This window comes from Andrographis paniculata, unplaced genomic scaffold, assembly GCF_009805555.1.
Source record: "Andrographis paniculata isolate CXL003 unplaced genomic scaffold, ASM980555v1 Contig11END, whole genome shotgun sequence".
Lineage (NCBI taxonomy): Eukaryota > Viridiplantae > Streptophyta > Magnoliopsida > Lamiales > Acanthaceae > Andrographis > Andrographis paniculata.
Genome location: NW_026137391.1, coordinates 2,876,814 through 2,884,579, shown reverse-complemented (window position 1 = coordinate 2,884,579; position 7,766 = coordinate 2,876,814).

The window sequence follows — 7,766 nt, the reverse complement described above, 5'->3', positions numbered from 1 at the left end:
CATACTATTCAAATCTGAGAGTTTTGTGGGATCATGTAGCTTCTGTTAAGGCTGTTGACATGTGCATGTGTACTACCAAGTATTCCTTAGATAAATATGAACAAACTCAACGACTTGTGCAGTTCCTAATGGGTTTAAATGATAAATATACTGTTGTTAGGAGCACAATACTCGCTATGGACCCTTCCCCTTCTGTGTCTGAGGCTTATAACATAGTTTCACAAGAAGAGTCACACAAAAAAATATGTGCAATCAAAGAAGCACCTAAACAAACAGGTGCTTTTGTTGTTAAGAAAACAATCAGATCAAATGCAAAAAATTCAAATATGAAATGTTTTCACTGTGGTCGTTCTGGTCACCTAGTTGAGAGATGCTACCAATTAATTCGCTATCCTGATAGAAAACAAATTCCTAGACAAAATAAACATGTGGCTAATTCTGTAAATTTTTCATCTAGCCAATTTTTGACTGTTGTTACTGAGAATTCATCAGCTAATGTTTCTCTAACTCCAAATATTTGTGATCAATTGATTAGGTTACTTCATGAAAAAAAAAAGGGAGAAGATAGCTCACAGCTCAATATGGTAGGTATATCCTCAACTTTTTCTTGTAATTCATCTATATGCTGTGAGTGGATTTTAGACTCAGGGGCTACTGATCATATGGTAGCTGATAGAAATATCATCTCTGATGTTAGAAAGCTTTCAAGTGGTCCTCTGCTTATTATCTTACCCACTGGAAAAACTGTTAGGGTTATTGAATGTGGGAAATTCCAGTTTAGGAATAACATTGTTCTTGAAAATGTTTTGGTTGTTCCAGAGTTCACTCTCAATCTGTTTGTCAATAAGAAAGCTTGTTTCCCTTGGGACACTTTCTATTTCTTTCTTTAAGAATGGCTGCACCATCTACAGTACCATTGATGGCTCAAGTATGTTCTTTTCCAATCTCAATAATGGTCTCTATAGACTACCTGTAGAAGTGTCATCCTCCTATAAATCCTGTAGTGTAAATACCTTACACCAATATGATCTTTTGCACCTTTGTTTAGGGCATCCCTCTGATGCTAATTTAAGTCCTCTTGAATCTGATCTCGAGTTCTCCTGTAAGAAAAGTGTTGTTTGTGATGTTTATCACCTAGCCAAACAAACTAGGACACCATTTCCCCTTAGTGATCATAAGTCCACTTTAACCTTTGATCTTGTTCATAGAGATGTGTGGGGACGTATCGAGTTGAGTCTAGAGGAGGCTTTAAATACTTTCTAACACTTGTGGATGACTTTTCTCGCGCTGTGTGGGTGTATTTACTTGCTGCTAAATCTGATGTGAGTGGTTGTATCACAGAGTTTGTGTCTCTCATAAAAACTCAGTTTGGAAAAATAGCAAAATGTTTTCGCTATGATAATGGGACTGAGTTTTTAAACAGCTCCCTGTCCTCCCTGTTCTTCTCTCTAGGAATTATTCACCAAAAATCTTGTGTACTCCTCAACAAAATGGAATTTTTGAGAGAAAACACCGTCACATTCTCAATGTTGCTCGTGCTCTTATGTTCCACAGTATTTGTCCTCTGTTTCTGTGGGGAGATGCTGTTCTTACTGTTATTTATTTGATAAACAGAACGCCTACCTCTTTTCTAGGAGGTAAAAAACCTTTTGAGTTAATTCATCAGAGCAAGCCTAGTTTGTCTAGGCTAAAAGTGTTTGGTTGCTTGCGTTATGCAATAATAGTAAATCCCACCGATAAGTTTCAAGCACGTGCTACTAGATGCTGTTTTGTTGGTTATGCTGAAAATAGAAAAGGATACAAGGTGCTGGATCTTGAGTCAAATACTGTTTTTATATCTTGTGATGTCAAATTCCATGAGTCCTTTTTTCCTTTCAAGGATACTCCTCTAGTTTCACCTCTGCAGTTTCAAAACTGTACTCCAACACCCCCTGCTAGTGCCTATGATGATATTCTTCAACCCTGTAAAGGTAGTCCATTGATGACACCTGTTGTTGATGTCCAAGACTCTCACTTGGACTCACAACAATCTGCAACCTTGGACAACAACACAGATGGTTCTGGTGAGGACTTCCACGTACCAGACACAAACACTCTCTTCTGAGGCAATAGAAAACAGGTGCAGGTCTAATAGAGTCTCTAAGCTTCCAACCTATTTGAGAGACTATGAAGTGTCTTTTGGACACGCTAGTGTGAGATATCCAATAACCATGGTTTGTCAAACTCCAAAGTTAATCTCTCCAACAACCACCTGTTTCCTTGCTAATCTTGATAAAACGATTGAACCACATTATGTGAGTGAAGCCCTACAAGATCCAAAATGGAAGAAAGCCATGGATCTTGAAATGCAAGCCTTACTTGAGAACAATACTTGGATTCTTTCAGATTTACCGAATAATAAAAAACCACTTGGCTGTAAGTGGGTTTTCAAAATAAAATATAATTTAGATGGCAGTGTTGAACGATACAAGGCACGCCTTGTTGCCAAAGGTTATAGTCAGAGAGAGGGTCTTGATTTTCATGAAACATTTTCATCTGTAGTTAAAATGGTTACAGTTCGTTGTGTTGTCTCTTTGGTTGTCTGTCGGGGGTGGAAAATCTTTCAACTAGATGTTAATAATGTTTTTCTACATGGAGATCTTAATGAGACAGTTTATGTGGTACCTCCAGAAGGGTATCCTGACTTGTTTAAGAACAAGGTCTGTCTCATGAAAAAGTCTCTCTATGGATTAAAGCAAGCCCCTCGCCAATGGAATGAAAAACTGAAAACAACAATGATAGAGTTTGGGTTTATTCTGTCTCTTCGTGATTATTCTCTGTTCATTAAAACAGAAAATGGTCTTATCACTGTTGCGCTTGTATATGTAGATGATATTTTAATCACAAGGGATGATATAAGTGCTATTTCTCTCTTTAAGCAGTTCTTGCATGATAGATTCAAAATTAAGGATCTTGGTTTAGTTCAATACTTTTTAGGGAATAGAGGCAATTGAGTGTAGTAGGGGCCTTGTGTTTAGTCAGAGAAAATACACCCTGGAGCTGCTTGCAGAATATGGTGTTTTGGGGTGCAAATCAGCCCTTGTTCCAATGGAACAAAATTTGAAACCTGATAATACTGTGACTGAAAGCGATAAGTTTATGCCTGACCCTGCTGTGTATCAACAACTTGTTGGAAAATTGATATATCTCACTATGACTCGTCCTGACATAGCATTTTCTGTTCAAGTTTTAAGTCAGTTCATGCATAAACCTAAACGAACCCACCTTGCTGCTCCTCTTAAAGTTCTGAAATACTTAAAAGGTTCCCCAGGTCAAGGTTTACTTTTTTCAAATTCTCAAAAATTGCATGTCTGTGCCTACTGCGATTCTGATTGGGCTTCATGTCCCATTTCAAGAAAGTCTGTAACAGATTTCTGCATATATCTTGGAGATTCTTTGATCTCTTTCAAAAGCAAGAAGCAGTCGACTGTGAGTCACTCGTCAGCTGAAGCTGAATATCGTTCCATGGCTACTACTTGTTCTGAAATTGTTTGGATCCTTGGTATTTTTAACGGACTTACATGTTTCTCTTGATAAACCTGCTGAGTTATTTTGTGACAATACAACTGCACTACAAATTGCTGCAAATCCTATTTTTCACGAACGTACAAAACACATTGAGGTTGATTGTCATTTGGTTAGGGATTATATAGTAAAGAAGTAATATCTACAAAGTTTGTTCCCTCTGGGAATCAATGTGCGGATATGTTAACTAAGAGTTTAGGAAGTCATTCAATTACTCATCTATGCAAACTTAACAATCTACTTGACTTGTTTCAGGTTGCTAAGGATGGCCCTTCAACTGAGGGAGGGTGTTAAAATTGATACTTGGGCCATACACTTTTTGGGCCAACCCATTGTGAGAATATATACATATATATATATACCAGCCCTTTAGGGCAAATAGAGTTCATCTTCTTCATTCTCACTTAACGCACACCCGCTGCCCTCTTATTCTATACATTGCTTCACAGTGCACTTATCGCAGTCGCCATCATCCTCTTTCATACACTCGCCATCACACACAAAGCACCTTACATTCATCGCTCTTCACTTCTAATCTATACACTGTTTTCACTTGTGCACAATCTACACGCGATTACTCGAATCGCTTCATTACGTATCCATCATTCGTTCGTACTCTAATCGATCTCCGTATCGATCTTCCTTCACTTCATCTTTGCTAATACATCACTTATACATATTATTGTTAGATTTTCTGTCACTTCTCTTCTCTTCGCAGGATACTAATCTGATCCAGTGAGTTGATGTGATGTACCTTGAAGTTCTGGTGTACAAGGCTTATGGAAAGCAACTGGTGTGATACATACCTCTGGTTCACTGCAGATCTGGTTGTATCATTCCTTATTTCCTTGATTTCTGCTGGTTTATGACTAACTGTGAACCGGTGGATATGTTCCTGTGAGAACACGTTGCTTTCCTTGTTGATTTATGTGTTGATTTACTTAGTTTATGGTCCTGTGTGACCTTAGCGATTACTCGTTCATTATCGCTGCCTGTGTACACCAATGTGATTTTTCTCTAATAATAGAGATTGGAGTGCAAGTGTTCCTCACTCTTGCTAACAGACTTGTGTGTTAAATTGTTTTTTAGTTGTTAACAGTAAGGGCTTGGATAATCAATTTCATCACACCAGAGTTGCAACTTGTCTTCATCTTTGTTGCGAAAATTCCAAGAAATCAAGAAGAGACAAACAAGAATACGAGAATACAAGAATTTGATTACCCAGTTTGATGATCTACGTCTGGGGCGCTGTCAAGTCAGGAATTTTATTTTAGAATACACAAAACACATGTTAAAGTAAAAATATATAGATATTTATAGTCTAACCTTGTGCCAATTCCTGGCTTAAATACAACTATTAAGTGTCAAGAGGACTAATTCTTGTGATAGATCCTTTGTCTAGGCATAAGTAAGGCTTATGAAATGCCCAGTTAAGTGTAAAAATAAAAGAAGATTCACATTGCAGTTGAGCATAATATATTAATGATGGTCAACAAAAAACTTGAGAGTAAAAAAATATTTTGAAAGGAAGAAGCAAAATATAGATAAAAGAAATTTGATCTATGAATATTGTAGAAAAAAAAAAAATAAAAGGCGATGCTAAGGGTACATGCCTCAAAATGCATGGAGTCTCTTCTTGGTATAAAAACATGATGGGTAAGAGAGGATACCTATATAATGTTGCAGAAATGAATGTTACAAATTGCAACTTTAAAGAGGTGGTAAAGAAAAATATGAACTTCAATACCTTTGTGAAAGCTCAGGTGGATAAATGATTGATTAAAAACATATGTAAATCTCATATTTGCTTAACTAACTCAGTCATTTAGTTCTTAGATGAGACCATCTTGATTGATTTTTGTATAAAGTGCCATTTTTTCTTGGTTTATTGATATTGGTGATTTTTGTTTTTTGATATATATATGTATATATAATAATAAGATGATCAATTACCTAAAACAATCTAAACATCAAACAAACATCTTTTTTATAGATGTATTTATTCTTGCTGGTTTCTCAGCAGAACTATCACCATAAATCCTCACATTGTGTTATAACATGTTTATTACTTGTCTAGTTATAGGTTCAACTTATTATATGTAAGTACTTTACTAACCACCTCTACTTGCTAATTTATCTTTACATCTGCTATTTGTGTCATTCAAGATTTAAGTATTAACCTTATTATGGTCATTGGGAGGCAAGAATATAATCTTTATATCCTAACATGTCAACAACAATATTATGATATTATAGCCTCCAAACTCAAATCCTCGGATGAAGCTCTCCTCGAGCATGAAAAGCTTGCTCATCCTTCTGATGCCACCTTAGAACGTTTATATTCTATTTTTCTCAAAAATATTATATATGATGTATACTACAAAGCAAAAAAGTCTGGATTGCCTTTTAATAAAAGTTATTCTTAATGTAAAACTAAATTTGAACTTGTGTATATGGAGCTTGTGAGAAGAATAACATAAATTAGTTTAGTCTCATAAACTAGTTTTGTAAGAGTATTTTTGTACTTATATTTTAGATTAAAACAATGTTACCCTTTGTATTGTTTTTTATCTAATTTTTTTTTTCTTTATCAAATAATATAACATGCGACAGCTCTGCTGTTCGTCCTCTTCTTCCAATTATTCTTTCTTCAATATTTTTGTATGGATTTTAATACTTTTTCATGGTATCAGAGCGATGTTCGATCCTGTTTTCAATAATAGTAGTTCGAAGTTTGCGTTGAGTTTGTTTTTACCAAAATACTGTTGCTTGATGGTTTCGCTTCGATGGAAAGTTTATTGCTTGATGGGGTTTTTCTGATGAAAATATTGCTGCTCGACCCCTTCGAGGTTCTGAAACAATTCATTTGTTTGTTTGGCATTGGATCTTCATATTTCGTTAACCATCCGTGTTATTAGCCTATTGCATTTAGAAATTGCTGGATATTTGATTCTTTGTTATGGCTAGTGAAAAGGATGATTCATTACAATGTATTGGTGTTCATTTGGACAGAAAAAAAAAAATTCTTATTGGAGTTATGTGATGCAGAATTTTTTTAAGAAAAAGGATGTGGGTTTATGTGAATGGAATTCAAGTTAAACCTGTGCAGGAAAATAATGTGAACTATGTCGAAGAACTTGAGGTTTGGCAGGTTAATAATTCAAAATTTATAACTTGTATCTACAATTTTGTTGCGAGATCAATTAGAATACAATTGGTGAAATATGAAACAAAAAAGGAAGTTTGAGAACACTTAGAAACGATTGTACATATAGTTAAATTTTACCAAATAGTATAAATTGGATATGGATACTCAGACGCTTCAGCAAAATGATATAAGTATTCAAGAGTTTTACTGCCTTATGAGCAATATTTGGGACAAACTTGCTCTTACTGAATCACCAGAGCTTAATATATTTGCTCCCTATATTTTCTCCATTGGGGGAGCAATGTCTCGTACAATTCATTCAAATCATGCAGAACCGACAGTATGTGCTGCACTAAAATCTCATGCATGAAATAGATTGAACACATGTCCATCATACTCTGTTCATAAACACATGACATCGAGAATTGAAATTAACGAAAGCTAATTAAATATATTCAAATATTGTAGAAACATACAGAACCGGCACTCGGCATGTATTGATATACATGTCGCCAACATTTGTTGAACGGCAATCGCAATCGCCAAGTGATCTTTTTTTTTAATGTTAATTTATGGTTTTGAATAATTTTTAAGTGCTTCCTTGAATAATCAAATTTATCCATAGATTTAACATTAAATGAATATTTCCTGATATATAATTGAAATGTATGAATGAGATACTTGCTTCGGAAATTCCGAAGCAAAAACAAAATTGGTCTAAAAAATTTCTAAACAAGTGGGAATATCAAACCATGATGCCCGCAGTTCACTATTTTGGTTTTAGAAATTCTGAAGCTATTTAAATGCAATTATATCAAATACAAATTACATCAAATACCTATTTAATTTTTTCTTATTTTCAAACTAATTAACTCTAAAATATGTTCAAATATATTTAAATACAATATGAGTCTTTTCTAGTTAAAAAATATATATTGTAGGCATAAAATAGGTGTTTTTGCAGTTGGTGTGCACATTTTATTGTGCCATATGTTGATAAATGGTACGTGACTGTATAATCTAAGTATTTTTGCTATTACTAAATTTACTTATT